Genomic DNA, 19,644 nt, shown 5'->3' with positions numbered 1-19,644 from the left:
AGGCATAGGTGTAACACAAAGGGGTAAATCTCCTTTCAGACTCCATGAGTCTCCTCCTATTGGTTATTCAAGAGAATGCAGCTTTAAGGTATTCCCATATTAGCTACGTTTTTCATATACAGTTGAGGGAAGTAACTAGATGCAAAAACCTTTATGGAATAACAGATCCAAATTAAAAGAAAATATCCCAAACAGATTATCATCCTTAGAATTTAACAAACTATCATGCACATTAGTGGGGGATTAATTACAATCACACACACACACAAAGCCCGTTCAGCTATCTTAGTGAGCACCTTCACTGAAATAATGGTTTCCCTAGCCCCTCACCCTAACCATTAAAAATGAATGCCTAACCATAACCGAATTGTAACCCTGACACTAAAACCACATTTTGAGCCTCAAAAAGGCCTTCAAACTTGTGAGGACCGGCGAGTGTGTCCTCACAAGTGACTGTTGGTTCTCACAAGTATAGTAGGATGCAGATTTCGGTCCCCACAAAGACAGCTAGACAGGAACACACACACACACACCCAGTTGCCCCTTTGAACAGCAGGTGGGTAGGCCTTATTAGAAATGACCATATTAGAAATATCTCCTCTGTGTGACATCATAAAGGTCCAAATTTAGAAAAGTTAAGAGTTTGCTGCCCGAGGTTTAGCCTCACAGGGATTACTGGTACATACTCTGACCTCATTATTTCAAACTTCAGCAATGTTTAATATTAGCACCCACCTCTGAAATAATCTATTTATAACAGAAAATTAAGGAAACACACATCAGGACTGCTTTAAATTACTTTAAATCATAATGGTTAGATATCTTCTTTACTCAAAAACAAGATTGTTCACTCTCAGTAAACATGAAGCAATAATTTTGACTAAAATGCAACTGAAACATATAAAACTCAAAGGTTTATGTATTCAAATACTTTATCTTTTAGGAAAATGTACTCGGTATAAACTAAATGGATACCAATCACGTACATTTCATTTGACCAAATTTCATTAAATGTAACATTTTACATTGTACATATGTAAGAAAACATGGAAAAATTTACATATAATTAAATTGGCTAAAATCAGCATTTTGGGCAGAAATGTTTTGCCTGGTGCTTACAGGCTGATATACGACCCCTGAGTGAAGAAAGTCTATTTTTTCTGATATTAATACTTATTAATTAATACAGTGTTTTGTCCAGTTTTTCAATTAGTTGGTGAAAAAAAAATGAAAATACACCAAATTCAGAAATATATTGGTGACACATTAGACTACATTTAATACAATTAAAAAATTATCATCGGTTTTCAAGAGTCCGCTGAGAGTTGCAGAGAGGCAGTAACTGGTGGGTTTGGGGCGGGCTCTAGCGGAGCAGTCACTCCCATCCATCCTAACAGCAGTCCTGTCTGGGTAGAGGGTCGGACGCAGGGAGCCATTCATTCTTCTCCGGTGAAAACGTGGAGTAGGATGAATAGTCTGTGAGGGAGAAAATCAAACTCGAATCGAAACAGATAGTCAAGGCAAAACCTGCACAAACTTCAGAGAAGGCACAAAAAGAGATCATCCCACTGTGAGGATTTCACAGCTCCAGATCCGCGCCGACTGCAGCTTTTACACGTAAGTACGTGCGCAAAGGGGGAATGTTTTAAACAGTACTGTTCTTCCCTTAACAATGGAGTGGTTATTCTTTTCTGAAACAAGCCTGAAAGTGGAGAATCTCTTCCAGACGTAAGTGACTTTCACGGGACTTTGGCTGGTTTTTGTATTTCTCTCGGAGCACTGACGGGGAAACTCGTGGCAGAAAAGCCGAGTAGTCGGTTTCTTTGCCATGTAATGAAGCGCACTGGGACCCCAAAATGATGTCACTGTGACACCAGTCTGTTGGGTTTATTTTATTAAAAGTCTCACCCGCGGATGACGCACGCGATACAATAAAATGCGTAAATTTGAGGTTTTTATTTTATTTTATTTTTTTAAGGTTAGATAAAACGATCATCAGTAGTTGTACCCATTTATGCAAATTCCAGTTTTAAAAATTAAAAATCCCTTCTTTTCTTGGTGTTTTGTTACACCTTGTTTGCAAGTTGTTAAGAACCATGAAACCTTAAAACTCGCATTTGGTCCTTAAAATGTCATGTGGTGGTGATGATGATGATGGGAAATGTCACACAGGTCTTGTTTGCTCAATAGTCACAAGTCAGTTTACTGTCAAAGAGGTCGATATGCAACAAATCACATTTGAGAATCTTTGATAACTGATTCATCTTTGTGTGATCTAGCTCTAAAGCAACACAGCATGATTTTTATTAATATTTTTTCAATGAAAACGTGCCATCAAAAGGCGTCATTAACCCCAAACACCTGATCCCTGCCCGGATTTCCTGTGTCAGTGGGCATATTGAAAGTTTAAAGTTGCTACGCTATTGAAACTCTAAGAGAAAGTCTGTCAGCGGTCTTGACAAAGTGCTACACAGATCGTTGGCTTGTGTTTCAGCAGTAAACCTGAGAACCGGTTGAAACCTCTGAACCAGAGCCTGAGAGGGACAAAGAGCAGCGACAACTGGCTTTTGAGCTCTCTGCACACAATAGATTTCAAAAATGTTGTTTTTTGCTCTAATACATAGTATTGTTGTCACTTTATAGCTGGGAAGGTCTTGTTTATATTCTGTAACTTAATGATGCTTAGTGAATGAATGACTGCAGCATTAAAGACAGCGGTTGCTTGAGGTCCACTGTCAGGGCTTGCCAGTGGTTTGAGTTTATGTGCCAGCACACGTGGTCCCTCAGGGCTCTGTGTTTGGCCCATTAAAAAAAAGGAAAGAAAAGCACGAGCTTCATTCGTTACAACCCGGCAGAACTCTCCTTTTCCCCCCATTCAGGCCACAAGAAAAGCAAAATTCTACCAATTTTTTTTCTTTCCTTTGGAACAGTTCTTACTTTTTTCCCTCTCCTTTCCTAGACTAAATGGTAAACTTTCAAAGCATGGGGAAAAAAAGACACTGCCTGCCTCCTTTCTCCCACCGATGCAGATGATGCAGTTGGCGATGCTTTTTAATGCACGATACGAAAACATAAAACAAGAGCTTTAACTGCTAAGCCATTTACGCAGACCACATCATCTGCCTTTCGTGCCTCTCTGAGCTTTGATGGTAGTGCCTTTGTCATTAATCCAGGATTCTGGCTGCAGTTTATGGGATTGGTCAGTATATTTCTCCTGGAATGAGGACTATTTTCAGTAGAGGATTTTGATCTACATCTTCCCTGTGCATTTGGATCCTAAATAAATACTGTGAGAGTAAATGTTGCCGAGTGGTCTGCTGATAGAAATCAGACCTGGGCTCTATCAGTGTTTGCTTGAAACCAAAGCCAGGACCATAGTGTCACTATGACCAGAGTGTGAAATCCACTAATTGAACGGCTGCTCCCGTGTCAAAGGTTAAACCAGATGACTCCAGCAGGCTGGGATTAACATCTGGAATACAGTTTGTTCCAGCAGAGGCCTGCTGTGGATATCCTCCAGTGTAGATGGCCGAGATAACGAGGCCGGTTTATTTGCATGGCACTTCCTCGGACTACTGTAACTGCTGCACGTGTACATTAGATCATTCGCTCACACATCTGTTTTTCCACAATCTGTGCTCTTTTTTTTTTATTCCTTTTTTGTCTCCCCACCTCACCACCACCAATTGTATTCTTTTGTGTCTGCAAGTGTGGCCAGTAAAACTTTCAACAGGAGCATCCAGGAGGAAGCGCTCTATGAAACCAAACATCACAGGTTTTATTTAATATGCCTCTTGTTACCCTAAAGTTTGTTTATTTGCTTATAAAGTTGACGTAATGTGAGGAAGACAGTCTTAAAATCTTGACAAACCCAAAGTGGGTCACATTACGTTATACCGTTTCCATTCCAAGCTTCTAAAAAGAGTATTGAATTGAAAGCAGCCGTGAGTCTGACTTTTGTTGATTTTTTTTCATAGTATGGCCTCGGAGACAGGCTGCTTGATCAGTGCTAGGAGAACTGTCTTTCACAGTCTGACACAAAAGCAACTGAGATGTTTTGTCATGTGATCACATATTTTCCCCCGTTCTCCATCTTAGTGCTTTCACTTTTTAATTGATTAACGAACTTCAGTACCAGCTACTTCCTAAACTACCATCATTAATGTTGTAATCTGGTCTGATACTGACGACTAAAACAGTGTTTTTGGCTAAAAGATGGCTGTAGCTTAAGTGAAGTCCTGTTTGGAAACCTTGAGATGACCGCTTTTCTCTGCCACCTTCTCGGTGAAACCTGATTTTGTGAGCAAAATGTGCTCATAGGCTAGCTTGTAAAGCTAAAGTTGTTAGCTAATAAGTTTATGCCCTGGTGGCCACTGGAAGGAATGCATATTTAAGACACTTTCTTGTTGGCTTTACTTTTCATGCTTGGAAGCCATCTTTAATGCTGTTTTCATGTGTGCATAACTTTTAGACAACCCTTATTTAACAACTAATGAACGGTGGTTCCTTGTCCTGTCTTCTGATTTGTAAACACAACTTCAGAAGGGCACTGTGGTAGTCTACAAGACTGACCTTTCCTAATGTGTCTTTAATGTTGTCAGAGCTTTTAAACCTAACTATGACTTTCCTAACTGACATTCCCAAAACTGACCAAAGTAAGAAAACAGCGAGGGAAAGTGACATTTACAAACGGTCCTCTTTATGAGTAAAACTCCAGTGTCATGGTTGAAAGTCACCTGTGCCCTCTCCACCCCACCTACCTCCTCAGATTCCTTAAGTGGGGTGTGCAAACACTAAGGCTGGTGGTTTTTCCTCTCATACTTCTTTGAAGTCCATGAGAAGGCCGCCTAAAAGGAGGCATGCACACTTGGTGCATTATAGTTCACTAGCATGGTCATAAGAAACTGTCACTCGCATGGATGTCTGCATCAAGCCTGGTGCTCGCCTTCTGATGATCCACGTTCTGTCACTAAAACCTAAGCACACCCAAGAAGATTCACATAAATGTGAATTCTGTTTTCCTCTGACTCTCTCCGCCCTTCATGCCCCCACCTTGTTCCTGGAGATGAGTCTCTCCTGGGGGTACCTATGCTTCCAGCAGCTCTCCTGTTTACTGGGAAATCAGCATGGTGGGGTCACAATAAGAAATCCCTCATCTTACACTGGAAATAAAGACCTGTCCAAAGAAATGACTAGTAGAGGAAGGAGGAGTTGGTGGGGGTTGAGGCGGAGGGGTGTTGGGTAAAATGAGGAGAAGGAATCTGCACTGGGTTTTGTCCCTTTGTAACGAGCTGTGGGTCAGTCTCAGGGGAATGGACGGCAGACAGGCGGAGGGTTCTGCAGCTGCTTGGCCTGAAGCACTTCATCTAGTCCCTGAGCAACTGCAGGCTCATTAAACTGCACTGTTTCTACTCAACATTAACTTCAGTTTATGTCTCCTGATTTCGTCCATGCCATCCATCGTTGCTCTTTACTGGCAAATGTTGTATGAGACATGCTTAAATATTGATTAGGCTGGAACTGGAGTCACCCTGGGACTTGGTCTGACAGCTGTATGCTAATGATAAAAGGGTATAACCTCCCACAATAGGCAGTCTGTGTGCGATGTGCGATAAGATGGTTTGTGTTCAGCTTGGCTGTGGACATGGAACACGTTTTGTGTGAACAAGATTAGTCTACATTGTGTGTTGCGTGTGTGTGTGTGTGTGTGTGTGTTTCTAATTCACACAGTATAACAGAAGATCTGCAATGACGACAAAGTCATTGTAACTGAAAAACGAATTATTGTCTGTCTGTTTCAGTTTTGGGAGGAATTTTCATCCACATTACTGAAGTTCTTTCACTTGTTTAATGTTGATAAATATTGGGGAATACTGCTAGTAAATTCCCCTGCTTTTTCTTTTATACTAGTCTGCTCAAGAATCCTTTCATTTTCACTCACATTCATTGCTAAATCCCAGAACAGCTGAAGGATCCTCCAGCTGGTCTGAGCCAATTTTTCTCAAAACCACACATCTGATTTTCTCTGTTTGAGTCAAGGTTCCAGCAGCACTATGGAAACCTTACTTTGGTTTGGACTGGCAGGCTGTCACTGGTCATTATCGCCACTGTACGCTGGTCCAGAGCAAAGCGAATCCAATGGCTGTAACACCCTCTGGCTGCATTCTGCCTTGGCACACCTACTTTGAATAGAGATGAGTCATTCTAAAAGTAAGGCAGGTCACTGGTTTGAGCTAATCCTGTTCATGTTACTGACTGTATTAACAGTAAATTGCTGTTTGCCCCCTTTGGAACTGTTGCTATGCAAGTCAAGCTTTATGTCAGTTTACAGCAAGTTACTTCTGAGTAATATTTTTTTTTTTTTAAACAGTGGGTCTTGTCCCCAACAAGTGAAAAGCTCAAATGGCAACTGTTACTAATTATAGTTTATGAAGCAGATGAACACTGAACAGTCATTATTTTGCTGTAGTGGTTTTTTTTGCTTTTGGGACGGCTAACAAGTCGATGTCTCAGGGGAAAAATATTTAAAAGATTGTATATAATATGTATTTTATCTCTTAAGTGTATAATTTAAGCATATAAATGTCTTATAAACCCATTGAAACTGGTTACTACACATACATCTATCTAAAAGAGTTGTTGCTTCCATGCATACAAATATGCTACGGCCCACTTGGTTCAACTGTATGCGTATGAATTTTTGTGATGCAGAAACGCTTAACTGCACTACTTGAGCTCTGCACATGTCCTTCAGGCAGATTAAGTGGACTTTAGAGAAGCATAACTGGAAGGACTATTTGTCCATGGTGTTTGCAGCTGTTTATGTTTGCAACCAAGTGTAATCCCTTCTTAATGTTATTGCAAAAACATATGCTCTTTAAATAAAAAAAACAAAAAACAAAACATTATTACTGTTTCTTTTCATCGGGCTTATCTATTTAAGAAAAATACTGTCAAGGCTATAGCTTAAATAAGGACATAAATAAAGACCAAACCTCCGGCATATATAATGAGCTGACGTGACTAGGCTAAACGGATTTGGAGACAGGACAGATTTCCAAGTTGCAGCCTCATTATTAGATGGATTCTGTTTAATATGTCTAGTTAAATCAAGACCAACACAGTTTTGGCTGAAGTTGGTGTCATCTCTCTCTCAATCTTAAGTCATAAGTAAACATTTATGCAGTTGCAGGACTTTGTTAAATTTGACTTTATTTAATTTACCTTTGCTTTTATTCCAACACCTTTATGAAATGTGCATATTTGCTTTGGAGAAAGCAAAAAGAATGCAGAGAATGAGGCATTTCTTTGTTTGCTCTTGTCATTTGGGGCGGTCCTGCACAGCTAAGTGGTATTTGCCAGCTTAAGACGGCAGGGATTGTGTATTGGCTCTCTGTGTGGAGAGGGTAAACAAAGGCATGACAAAGTGGATAACAGAAGACTTTAATAATAGGAGTTGGAAGCACAGACAAGTCATAAAGGACATATGTTTCAGAGCGCACCATGGATCAGAGAAAACAAAGATATTAAACAAAAGAGTGCAAAGAGTAAGCATAAAGATAGTAAGATTAACTGGAATTTTCTTGTTATACCCACTGATGAAACCACTAGTTGTCCCACAGAACACTTACTCAGAGGGGTATCGCTTTCTGAAAAGCTGCCTCTGACCTCTGACCATTCATCTGTCCATCTACAGCTTGGCTAAAAAAATGCCCATAGAGAGGTGATCATGTCCACACCAAGATGAGTTTAAAAACAGCTTGTATACTTTTGAACATTTAGGGCTTCCCAGGGCTCATGTTGTGTAAGAAAGCATTCAGGTGACAGTCTGTGGGAACTGATCAATAGACTGCTTGTGTGTACTGGCAAACTGAGCGTGGAGATTCAACTTCCTGACCTTAGCACCAGTGGATTTACACAGTGAGGTCCATTTTCAGAATCCATACACTACTATAAACACAGTTTTGGCTCAATATAGCACCAGGGCAATGATTGGTTGACTTTACTCAATTCCAGCAAGGAGTAACATTGCACTTGTGCAGCATTGACACATAGCTGAACTGTTTTCATCGCACTACCTACCACTAGAGGTAAATAACAGTATAAATAACTGTGATCTGACCTTTTTAAAAGCCACCTGAAATGTAAATGAAGGCCCCTTAACAGCAATTTCAGATTGTTGTTGACAGTTTAAGGGCAGACATGCACTTAACCAGATCTTATCCTCTTCTCTGGATCATTAGGCATGTTGAAGAAACCGTTAAGCTTTTCTCACTGAAGAGCCATCAGATTCCTGGTGGTCGATGGCCTGTGGTGCTCAGTGGGAATCTTTATCACCTCAGGCTCAGGGATTCACCAGGGAGACAGAGAAGAGCTTGGTTTTCCAGACATGATAACAGAACCTGGCAAACATTAGCCAGGCTGCAGTGCATATACAGATGAGGGCAGGAGGGGAATGAGTGTGTGTGTGTGTGTGTGTGTGTGTGTGCGTGCGTGTGTGTGTGTGTGTGTGTGTGTGTGTGTGTGTGTGTGTGTGTGTGTGTGTGTGTGAACTCATGTGAAACTTTTTTGCCCATTATATCTGTCATCATGTCTGGGAGAGACTTGGCTCTCATCCAATCCAGAGAAATTACCCTCCTATCCACATTAGGAGAGCACTTAATACACCTGTCTTCTGTTATTAGGGAGAGGTCGATGACTTCATCGGATTTGAACAAAGGCCACACACACACACACACACACACACACACACACACACACACACACACAAAGCATTTTGAAATCTCTTCTTTCTCTTTGATTCAATTTCTCTTGTTTTTATGAAACTGCTGCAGCTGTAACCATCTGTTATGTTCCACGTTGCTCTAACACACTAATCACTGTAAGGTGACATCATCTCTGTGTGCTCTGTGCGGTCTGTGGTTTACAAGCAGGACACACATGCATCCACGCACACGCGCGCACACACACACACACACACACACACACAAGGACATGAGGAAATTGGATCGAGTATGGATAATCATTGCATTAGTGCAGTGTGTGTAATCAGTGTGTGCCTAAGGGAGTAAAACACACCTTGTGTTTTTACTTTACACACCGAGCGCTCTCATAGCAGTTCAGCTTGTGCTCCAGTGTTGAGGGTTTTTGTTGAATGGAAAGGGTGTATGCTTGCATCGAAAGGAAGTGGGGGCTAAAGGAGATACTAGCGTGATGTCACTGAAAAGGATCAATTTCCGTGTCCTTATAATTATTGTGAAGAATTCTGAGAGTAAATGTTCGGATTTTTAATTGTGTTTTTGAATGTTTCAGAAAAACACCATGGACAAAGTTACAGTTAGCATGCCTGACTAATTATCTGATTACCTCAGTGTGAATGCCTGGGTGCACATGACACGGCTCTGTTTTCAACAGGGCAAATGCTAACTTAATTAGTTAGCTATTAATAACTAACTGAATATATGATTAACAGATGTGGTCAAATCAATTGTGGAGTTAGTGCTTTTCTATCTCTGTCATACAATAAGTGATTAATCGGGTACTTAATGACCAGATTAATCAGACAAGGTTATCTCGTACGCAACGTTCACAGAGGTGTGTAGGGCACACCTAATGGTCTCTGTTTCTGTCTTTCTGTTGCCATCAGTTGATCCCCTCATCCCCAAGCAGTCGCGGCAGGTTGTTGCCCGTACATTAGCCTGTTTCTCAAAGGGGTTTTTCCTTCCCACTGTCACCAAGTGCTTTATCATAGAGGGGTTGTCGAATTGTTGCAGTTTTCTCTGTATTATTGCAGGGTCTTTACCCTACAACATAAAGCATCTTGAGGTGACTGTTGTGATTTTGCACTATATAAAACTGAATTGAAGTGAAACGAGTGTGCACTCAATGTGGAAGCTCCACAGGAACCAGCAACCCAATGTTTTTGTGTTGGTTTTTTTTGTTTTTTTCTTGTCCCTGTTTGAAGACCTCCTGGTGAGGCTTTCAAAGCCCTTCTGTTTCAGCGCTACAGTAAATGTAACACAGCTGAGCAGGAACAAGCAACACTCATTATTCTCCGCAACCGTAATGGCTTACTTCGTGTTTTTGTGTGTTACTTTTTTTTTTGCACATTTCATACATTTTGCATAACTAAATAAAGTCTCACTGTCAGCTGCCACTTGTATTTGATTTTAGCACTAGTGAATAAATCTGGGACTCTCCACCATTTGACCCTAGAGCTGAAGAAGCTTCTCGGATGAGAGGTGAAACGTCTTCAGGCAACTTAAAGAAGTCCAGACGCTTTTCTTTCCAAGCTCCTTAGACTACGATGACCTGGATGACTGAGAACCTTCACAGACACTAGTGAATAACATTAGTGCGCTTGTCCCATAAGCACAATACTGAATGCACTGTGCTGCCACTGAGCGGTTTCTGTGGTGCTGATGCAGCAGCAGTTTGATAGTCATATAAAAATGTTCCAGTCTCACACACATACACACTGGCTGCTGTCTGCTATGATGAGGTCATAGTTGGTCAAGTCTGTTTTGTATTGTATGAACAGAGAGCAGCTGTAATGCCCATTCAGCTCTGGACTTAAGATAGAGGGCTTATATAACCCAGTGTACACTGACAATATCTATTGTGTTTCTGTAAACTCTGCAAACACATGTTCCCGCTGGGTTTACAATAGCAAATATTTCCCAGTGTTCATGCCTTTGAAGTTGACCTTTCAGACCACAAAGGTGAGTTGCAGCTTTGAGTTCCAGAAAAATCTGCTCTAGTGCCTGATCTTCAGCACTCTTTAAATATTTACTCACTGATGCGCTTCAGCGATTGCTCATAATCGCTTTGCAGTTTGCAGTGCATTACAGTGATTACTGTTCAGAGAGTGAATTGGGTTCGGGGTGCTGGCTGCTTCCTGACACCTGTGTTGTATGTGTGCGTTAGCCTGAGGGATGGGGCTACCGAGCTGCTTATTTTTAATGAGAATGCTCTCTGCTTAGCCTCACATGCCTCTCATTACTGCCCGCAGACCCAGAGAGTGAAGAAAAGACGAGGATGGGAGAAATAAATATAAAACAGATGGAAAATGGTAATGAAAGATCCTTCTGATTTTGATCCTCACTGCCAAATACAGTATCAGTGCTTGGTGTGTCACAGCCTTGATGGAGAGTAACGTATGATTTACATCAAACAGCATCCAACTTGGGTCCTGCATGTGCAGCTACAGAAACATTTGAAGTAATAATTACACAGGACCAATACAAGTGGTTCCATACCTGATGTGAAGCTATAGGTAACCGGATGTTAGCTTAGCATGCAGTGCACAGTTTTCACTGTTTTCAATCGAGATGTTAAGAGAATCTAACAAGCAGTTTTTTTTCTGATTTTGCAAATATGGGTGCGCTGATCTTCTCATCAGAGTATGTGCAAAAAGAAAAAATCATCTAAAAAAATTGGAAAATGGCAAACCTCTTTTGTCCCTTCCATTCAGCTCCCCTGTTCCCAAAGCTCTTAAATGCTATAAGAAAGACCCTTTTGTGGCGGACCTGGCTGCAGTGAAATTGCCTATGGTTCCCACATAATAGCCTGCCATCTAGTCTGGAAGGATTCAACAGCTGAGCTCCAAACACTGACATCTAGCTCACCTAAACTAAGAGGTATTAGGTTAAATGTGTGTTGGGGCATTTTTTTGGCAATGCTTTAGAGAGGTAAAAATAGTAGTTGGTCTGTAACACTTGGGGAAAATCCCCTCAGCTGTGCAATTTGGAAAATAATTCACACTGTTGAGTTTCCCCAGAGGACAAAACTGAACTCAGAACATCAATCTGAAGTCTTTTCCTTATCTGTTATTATGTATTTCAGGGCACTTTTCTGTAAAGTTGTTCTTCCTGTTTTCCAGCCAACATATTGATTCTAAATTCATCCAAAATCACAGCCAAAGGATCAGATTAAGTCATAGCAAGTGCGCTTTCAGTTTTGACTCTCTGCGAAAAATTGAACTTAGCTCGGGGGAATTGACTGAGAGGCCTACTGGCCTGTGGTTTATTAGTGTAAGTCCCAGTGATCCCAGAGAAGCTGCTGTGTGTGTCTTGTATTATTTCAAGCTTACGCCAAGTTTTTGTGGCAGGATACTGCTTGTTTTCCCACTGTTCATAAAGTCGATGCTAGTGTCGATTAGATCTTATTTGATTGAGAGATTTCAACACAAACACAATCTCTCTTTTAGCCACAGCTGTTGCTTTGAATGGCTAACGGAGATGAAGGCATATTAGTTTATTAAAGATCATTTTTTGTGTACCTTGTAGCTTATCAAATTCTTGTAGAATTTTTACAAAATATTTCATCAGTGCTTTTTTGTCCCCATTGGTCAGGCTACAGAACAATCCCAGTGGAAATGATGTTTTCTCAGGTATAGAAGAAATGAGATGGCTTATGGTGAGTACTGGAAGTAAAGTGATTGGATAGTATTGGATTATTTTACTGGTTTTACTGGAAAATCTGGTGTAACTGAGATAAAAGTTTAAGACATGATGAAGTGTACATAATTAAAGAAACAGCACCAACTGCACAAGCATGACAAGCTTGTCGAGTTCAGTAACTCCAGTTAGTGGAAAGAGGGCCTAGCAGCAACCAATTGGCCCTAGTTGCATACCTATCAATCAAAGTGGACACGCCCCTACAAGAACAATTGTATAAGAACAATTCTCTCACTTTAGAGTTGTTATGAATTGTTATGAAGGGTGAATCTGTCCATGGAGGTTAGAAATTTTTTTTTAAAGTGTCCCTAGTGTCCCAGGAACCCTCACCTTTCAGCTTTGGAGTTTGCTGCTCGGTCAGTTTGGAAGCTAAAACATCATGAAATAGAGATTGTGGATAAGTAATTTGAATTGAATTTGAATTGCTGACAGTGGATCCCAAAGAAACTGCATGTAATCATCTTGGAATTTGTGAAAATGTAGGTGGTCTCTGTCTCCACTGTTTGAATCAGTCATGGATTAAGAGCATTGTCAATCCAATGCTGGCAGAGAAAAGGTGTCCTTTACCGTCACAATCTATCATTCTGCCATCTGCACACAAACAAGCAAACAAACAAAACTTCTGCTTCCTTTTGAGACAGTCTCTGTGTTTGCTGACCTGTTATCATCACCTAATCTGGTCCACTTATCCTGTGTTGGTGTTTCTGTGCAGTCTTGTTATGTCAGAGTACTGACCTGATCATTAACTTAGCTGAGTGCTATCTCTGGACAGTAACCATTAAAAGGCCCCAACATCACTGAATAAAAGGGAAGAGAGACTGCCATTAGTCAGTTATCTGCAGCCTGTAGAGTGTGTCTGCCGTCAGTATGAAGAGGGTAGAGAAAGCTGAATGTAATGCTGACAGCTGAAACATGTTTAATCACTGTCAGTGGTGCTGTTGAGATTTATTTTGTTAGCTCCAAAGTGATTACTTTCTTGCTCCTTGTATCGACTGATAATGTAATGATTTAGTATTATTTTTTTATTAGTTCTTCTTTTACTTATGAGTGTGTTTCTGCTGTGACTTTTAGATCATAGGGTCAGAATTTGGCACTAACAACTTAAAACCATCACGGTTTGTATCAACAGCTCAGGCTGCTGCTGCTGGGACCACCATATTTTTTTGGCACACTTTGGGCCCTGCAGTCCAAACTAAGCATTGTTTAAACACCACACCATGCCTACCTGATTATTGGTGCTGACCACGTCCATCCCTTTATGATCCCTGTCATAAAGAGCTTATATATATAAAATATAGTCATTTGAGTCAATATTGATGGAACAATAAACACAAATGTGACCATTGTAAGGACTCTGGATTGAGCTAGCTGACAGAACAGACACACTGCGTGTAGCAAAAGTAAAAATGTTCTAAAAATACAGGTTTTTCAACTTTTGAATATGAATAGAAGTAATATGATAAAGCCGGCACGATAAGGTTGGAAACACGAAGAACACAGGCAGAGTAGTCAAACACTGGGTTGAAGTTGGTTTGAAGTTTTCCTGAACTGAGGGAGTGATTCAATAGTTGGAGTTTGTACTGCAAACCTAACATCTGGACAGAAGATATTGTAATTTCTTTGATGCACACAGAGCTTAAGAGTTTGCGCTGTGGTTGTAAACATTATGCAACTTTGCTACTGAGCCCCAACTGAGGCTGCACCTCTTCTCTTTTTTTATGAACATGTGAACCAGTTTAAGAGTTTCTCCAGGTGCAGTTGCTCCGTAGTCTCGGGTTTAAATGGAAAATACCAGTGAGCAATGAGGAAAGGATGCTCATTATTGTTGGGGAGCCAACAATGACTGAACTATAGCCCTCTGGAGATGGTGTGTTTTTGTCATTTGGACTCATCACTGCTTCGTTCTTGCTCTCTACAGGTTGTGACGATCTGAGAGAAGAGCCTTACGTCTGGATTTCACCGAAGAGATTTTGCCTCTGCATCCACTGCCGGGTCCTGCACAGGAGGTCGGTGTTGTCGTTTGTTGTCACGTGCGTTTTTCCTTTCATTTCATCTGTGCTCTTTGGTCAACTGTAAATATATAGCTTTTCCTCTGGAGCAAAACAAAACAAACAGAAGCATGATTTCCTGCTTTTCTTGTCATGATATTATTGCAGTTCCTGGCACCTTTCTGTTTCTAGTGGAAACACAAACTGTTCCCATGGTCCTATTGTTCCAGGCAAGTGTTAGGTAAATCTTGTAAATCCCAATTTTAATGGATGCTTAAAAGTTTCATTGCAACACCTAAGCTGATCATTTTGCTGGTGTTAAAAGTCAACAATGCTTTTATAGTTTCTGAAGTTTCTTGCTCAACAAGCAACCTGATATGTGGGTTTAAGACTTTCCATGGTAACACAGCGACCTCCACCAATCAGAAATGTCGCTGTTCCAATTTGTTTAGATTGTTGGTCGAGGAGGGTTTTTTGTGCCACTGCAAATAAAACAAGGTTTCTACTGGAGTGCTCACCACCACTTCACAATGTCGTAGCTCACAGTAAGTCTGCTTTGAACAACAATATGAATCACTGTTCATATTGTGCTTTTTACTGGCCCTCATTGAATCTGCTCTGAGGTAGCATAGGTAGTTGGCGCACTTGTACTGTTGTGTCTGTGCTGCAACAGAGCAGATAGGTATCTGCACGGAAACTGCATGTTCCCACACTGACAACAAAATCTGTGTCAGATCCTCATGTGCTCATGGACGTGGAAACTGCTGCGCCGGTACCAGTAGAATCCTCGTCTCTGTGCAGCCAGAGACCTACGCAAACCGACACCAATGCAAGGCTGTTAATCCAGCTGCATATTCAACAAATGTGATTCAGTGTATGACTTTCTTTTTTCTTCTTTGCTTCACCGTGAATCGTCTTGTGACCCCAGAGATTTATGAACCATGAACTTTGATTTAACTGAGGGCAGAAAAGCATCTTCAGCAGCTACACTCAGTCTTTTCATTGTCTGCCATGCTGACTCTTAAAATCTGTTTGATATATGTCTTTCTGGATGAAGTAAGGAAGTTGGGGGGTGTCCGGATGGAGAAGCGTGTTTTTCCAATATGGAGGAAAACAATGGAGTCGGAGATATTGTGCAGGAGACCACCTGTGAAGGTCATTTCAAAGTGGAAAGCCCCAACTAACACAATAAACAAAAAAGTGTTTGTCACTTTGCTCTTTAAATAGGGAGACTTTGTGTCAAGCACTCACTTCCTGTTATCTCATACTTGTTTTGACTGAACCTCATTTGTCTTCACGCTCTGTTTTAAACACATCCAGTTTAACTGAATCTGAAGTGTTCAGTCATAATTCAATCTGAAAGCTTTTATTTCCACTCATGTTTTTTTCAGTTAAATTTCATTTTAAAGAAGGATGTCTGAGGTTGTTATTCTTCCAGTATGAAGCATGATGGTTTTTATCCTCACGTCAGCTCCAATTTAGACCGATTTTTATCTATTGTGTCTGCGGGATGCAACAGTGGTACAATCTGACAAGAACAGGGTTTTTGCTTGGTATTCATAAGAAAAGCATGACTTTTCAACACTCATCTCTTTGTCCGCAAGTGAAAGCACCTACACATCTCACTTTCCTCCCCCAAAACCAGTCTGACAAAAGCAACACGCTTCTTCATTTCCCACCTCTTCTTTTTGTTCTCAGCATCTCCTCATTTGTCTCCGTCCCTCATCTACTCACCTCCTACACATGCTGTGTTTTCCCAAGGGCCTGAAAGTGGGGGATGATATCACTTGACACTTTTATTATCCCAAACTCAAGTGAGAGCGAGTCTGGTGCCAGCATTCCTTGGTAGTGCTTACTTTTGATTTTGAGCAGAGTATCAGGTTAAGTGCCCTCAGCAGCCATGGCTGTGTCCCCCAGGGGTGTTCGGATAAAGCAGGTAGAGCAGTCTCCGTTTGCAGGGGGAGTTTTTGTTACTCTGAGCTATAGTGGGAAACTCAGCTGGGAGTAGCAGGTCAGCACCACAGGGAAGTTAGGATTAAACTGCACTCATCCCGAGCACAAAACACAGTGAGAACAATGCTTTTGGCCCTTTCTAGAAGGAGGGACAAATGGCGTCGACCCAGCTTAGCACAGTGACTGATTTCCTGAGTCTGGGGGAGAAAATAGGATTTGAAGTGGAAGGACTTTTCCCCCCACCACGACCCCCTGCGTTTTTGGACCCCAGGGCAGTTTGCAGAGCTAAGGTGGGGCTAGAAATGGTTAAGCACAATGGAGACAGTGTTAGGCCTGAGGGGCCCAAACGCTGCAGCTCTCTTAACAGTGAGGAAACAGGAGTGCTGGTGACTCCTCAGGGCTCTCAAGTCCATCAGCAGCCAGAGGAAATAGGTGTGAAGAATGTGGCCCCTAATTTCTTAAAGTGGTATTTTCTCTTAGTGGAATATTTTCATTTTTTACTGCACCAACACTGAATCCCTGGAGTCTGGCCAGAACTCTTAAGTCAAGATCATGCTTTATTAATTTCAAATAGTACATCCAAGGTGTCTGTTTTTCTTCATTTCCTTCAATTTTCCAAAACATAACATAAAAAGTGTAATTAGTTTGCTTTGATTTCAATATCAACTTTCAAAATCTAAATAGTCACAGTGAAAAATGCAACAGCTTAACAGTTTTAACATTAAGTATAAGTTTTAAGCAGATACAGCACTATAAAAGTTTGTTTAAGGTCCCACTGAAATACAAGACTGAGTCGGTTACCATATAGCTATCAGTAAAGGATAACTTACAATCCTGGATATTTCCTCCAGATTTGCTATGTAACAGTTTTGAATTGAATCTAGCTGATTCTCAGCTGTATTACAGTTCATCTCCTCAGGTTATAGCAACACTGCTGAAGCCAAAAAAGGACTATTACAAGTACTAAACGTATTAGACATTACTCATTACTTGACAGAGAAAGTAATTTGTTACATTACTCATTACAATACTTTCTCATTACTCTGTTAAATGATTTTTTTTCTATCTTTCTGTCTATCTGCACAGATAATTAAGCTTTGTCAAGTAACAACATAACTTGAATTGAATTTAGTATAATAACACATTACATTACTGATTTAGTGAATGTGATTACAGTAGCACTCCTGAGTAATGCTAGTAGCACAACAAAACATATGAGATGGCTACGCTGGAAACCCTGGAGATGAAAAAGTGGTGCTGTTGTGGAAGTGCCAAAAACCACAGTTCATAGCCATTTGTGACTGACTCCAAAACTGAGTGAAACACTGTAGAAAACTGTGTTAAAAAAAAACGTAGGATGCCACATCTTGTCTGATTTTTGAAGCTAAGGACGGTCATGCCTGGTTAGTAGTTGGATAGGAGACTCCTCAGCCACTTATTCTCAGCTTCTTAACTGCTAAGATATAGCAATCTGGAGTCAGAGCCGAGCCAAGAAGAAAAAAAAACCTGTCTTCTGTGGCAGGCAGAGAGAATAATCTCTAACCCCTCCTCTTCTGTGGCGATCCGGTTGGCCACCCACTTTGACGCCAAGCTGTGATATGTCAGATGGTCGTTGTTTTCCTTCACCCTCTTAACCCTCATGGCGCTGGCTAACCGTACGCCGCTTGTGATATGGTCAATATGAGAAGATGAGAGATTGTTGACCTCTGGCTTCCTCCACAGAGGCGCAGCTGAAGAATGACTTTGTCCTAAACTGGATGTGGATCACAGTGTAATTCCCCTGCAGAAGACTTAGGTCTACCAGAATCACTCCTGCTCCACCTCAGCAGTGACACACAATCTGTCAAGATTACATAAACAGATGTTTCTGGGGCGAAATGGTGACCGCATGCACAGAGATCAAACAGAGGTGTGCATGTTTAGATCCAAATGTGAATGTGTGAACCGTTGGTATTTTATGATGTTCTTCGTGTTAAAAAAAAAATACTGTTGTTCTGTTCTGTGGGGGACGTGTTATAGCGCCGCACCTCTCACAGGTGTGCCCCCTGCTGACCACTAGCTGTGGCTTCTGTAAACCGTACCACCATTATTCCTTTTCCCTCCTTGTTTCTTTCCCACACTCCCGTCTTACTTCCTCCCGAGCTCAGTGTTGTGATTCCCTCACCTCCAACACACATGTGTGTTTTTGCTCCAGCGGTACTCCCGAGAAAGTTGATAAAATAGCAAATATGCTGCAGAGATAACACTCCCACGCTAAGATGCGGGGAAGTAAAAGCACCGCTGACGAGAGCTGAATGGATAAAAACGAGCGGTGTGATCTCGCTGGGGAGATTTATCTGTCTCCTGACCTCAGCTGTCGCATTAGATAAATGGATCGCTGTCAAATGTGTGAATAAGACGCTGAGGTTGTGAGTGACGATGAGCCAGTGTCAGTGGAAAGTTACATCATGTTTGGCATTGCGTAGCATGAAATGAGATGGCACAGGCTACACATACCCAAATATTGTGATCAAAGTGTATCTATAGCATAGAATAAAGTAGTACTAAGATCCTAATTTTAAAAAACAGATTGTGACGAACTCAGTCAGTATGCTGCTTGATATTTGCTGACCTGTTAAGAAAGTTAATGCCTGCTTGTTTTTTTTTAGCTAAAGAATCAGTATTCTTCAGCTGACACCGTACAGTCCTGCCCAGAATGTTATTTCAGTAGATGTGGACCTCGTCCCCTGTGTGTGCGTGTCGAACATCTGTCTCTATGTGCCTGCTGATGGGCCTCAAGCAGCCGTGGCCTTGAAGTGGCAGATGGTCATAGCGGCTCCCTCTGTGGGATTCAAACTCAGCTCAGGCTTCTCCGATTGCGCAGAAGCAAATGTACATCACTGCAGTCTCCCTACATACATTTGTCACCCCTGAGCTGCTTTTAGGCTGCACTGATGACCCTGAGGTGCTTTTTTTGGATAACTAAGGAAGGTTATAAAAACAGGGATAACATTCTCTTCCATGTGCTACCATCATGTGCAAGATGCTCTGTTTTTGTCTGGGTGTTTGTTTAGTGCTTTAGAGATTTTTGTGTAGCAAACTGCATCTGATTTCAGCACTCAGTAAGCTGTCCCCCCCCCCCAAACTGGAAACTCCATAGGCTCTCATCAGAGCCAGATATTCCATCTGTCCATCCGTTGCCTCCAACTCTTTCCATATTTCTCTCCTAATGCCATCTCTTTCCACCGCAGTTCTTAAAAGCGAAC

General features: G+C 41.3%; 1 protein-coding gene across 3 annotated transcripts in view; it reads left to right on the top strand.

The window, feature by feature from the left end:
* Positions 1-1,343: 1,343 nt before the first annotated feature.
* The window catches only part of lhfpl2a (LHFPL tetraspan subfamily member 2a), a 35,994-nt gene continuing 17,693 nt past the window's right edge, over positions 1,344-19,644 (top strand). The window contains exons 1-3 of one of the 3 annotated variants that reach the window (XM_082539627.1): positions 1,344-1,617; positions 12,354-12,417; positions 14,377-14,464. The gene's annotated coding sequence lies outside the window, so the exon portion shown is untranslated. Of the gene's footprint in view, positions 1,618-1,706; positions 1,729-12,353; positions 12,418-14,376; positions 14,465-19,644 lie in introns of those variants that run through there. The other 2 variants (XM_082539626.1, XM_082539628.1) reach the window with 2 other exon arrangements.

This window comes from Aulonocara stuartgranti, assembly GCF_965226115.1.
Source record: "Aulonocara stuartgranti genome assembly, chromosome: 7".
NCBI lineage: Eukaryota > Metazoa > Chordata > Actinopteri > Cichliformes > Cichlidae > Aulonocara > Aulonocara stuartgranti.
The sequence above is the reverse complement of the archived record's forward strand: the minus strand, read 5'-3'. Positions and strand labels throughout refer to the sequence as shown.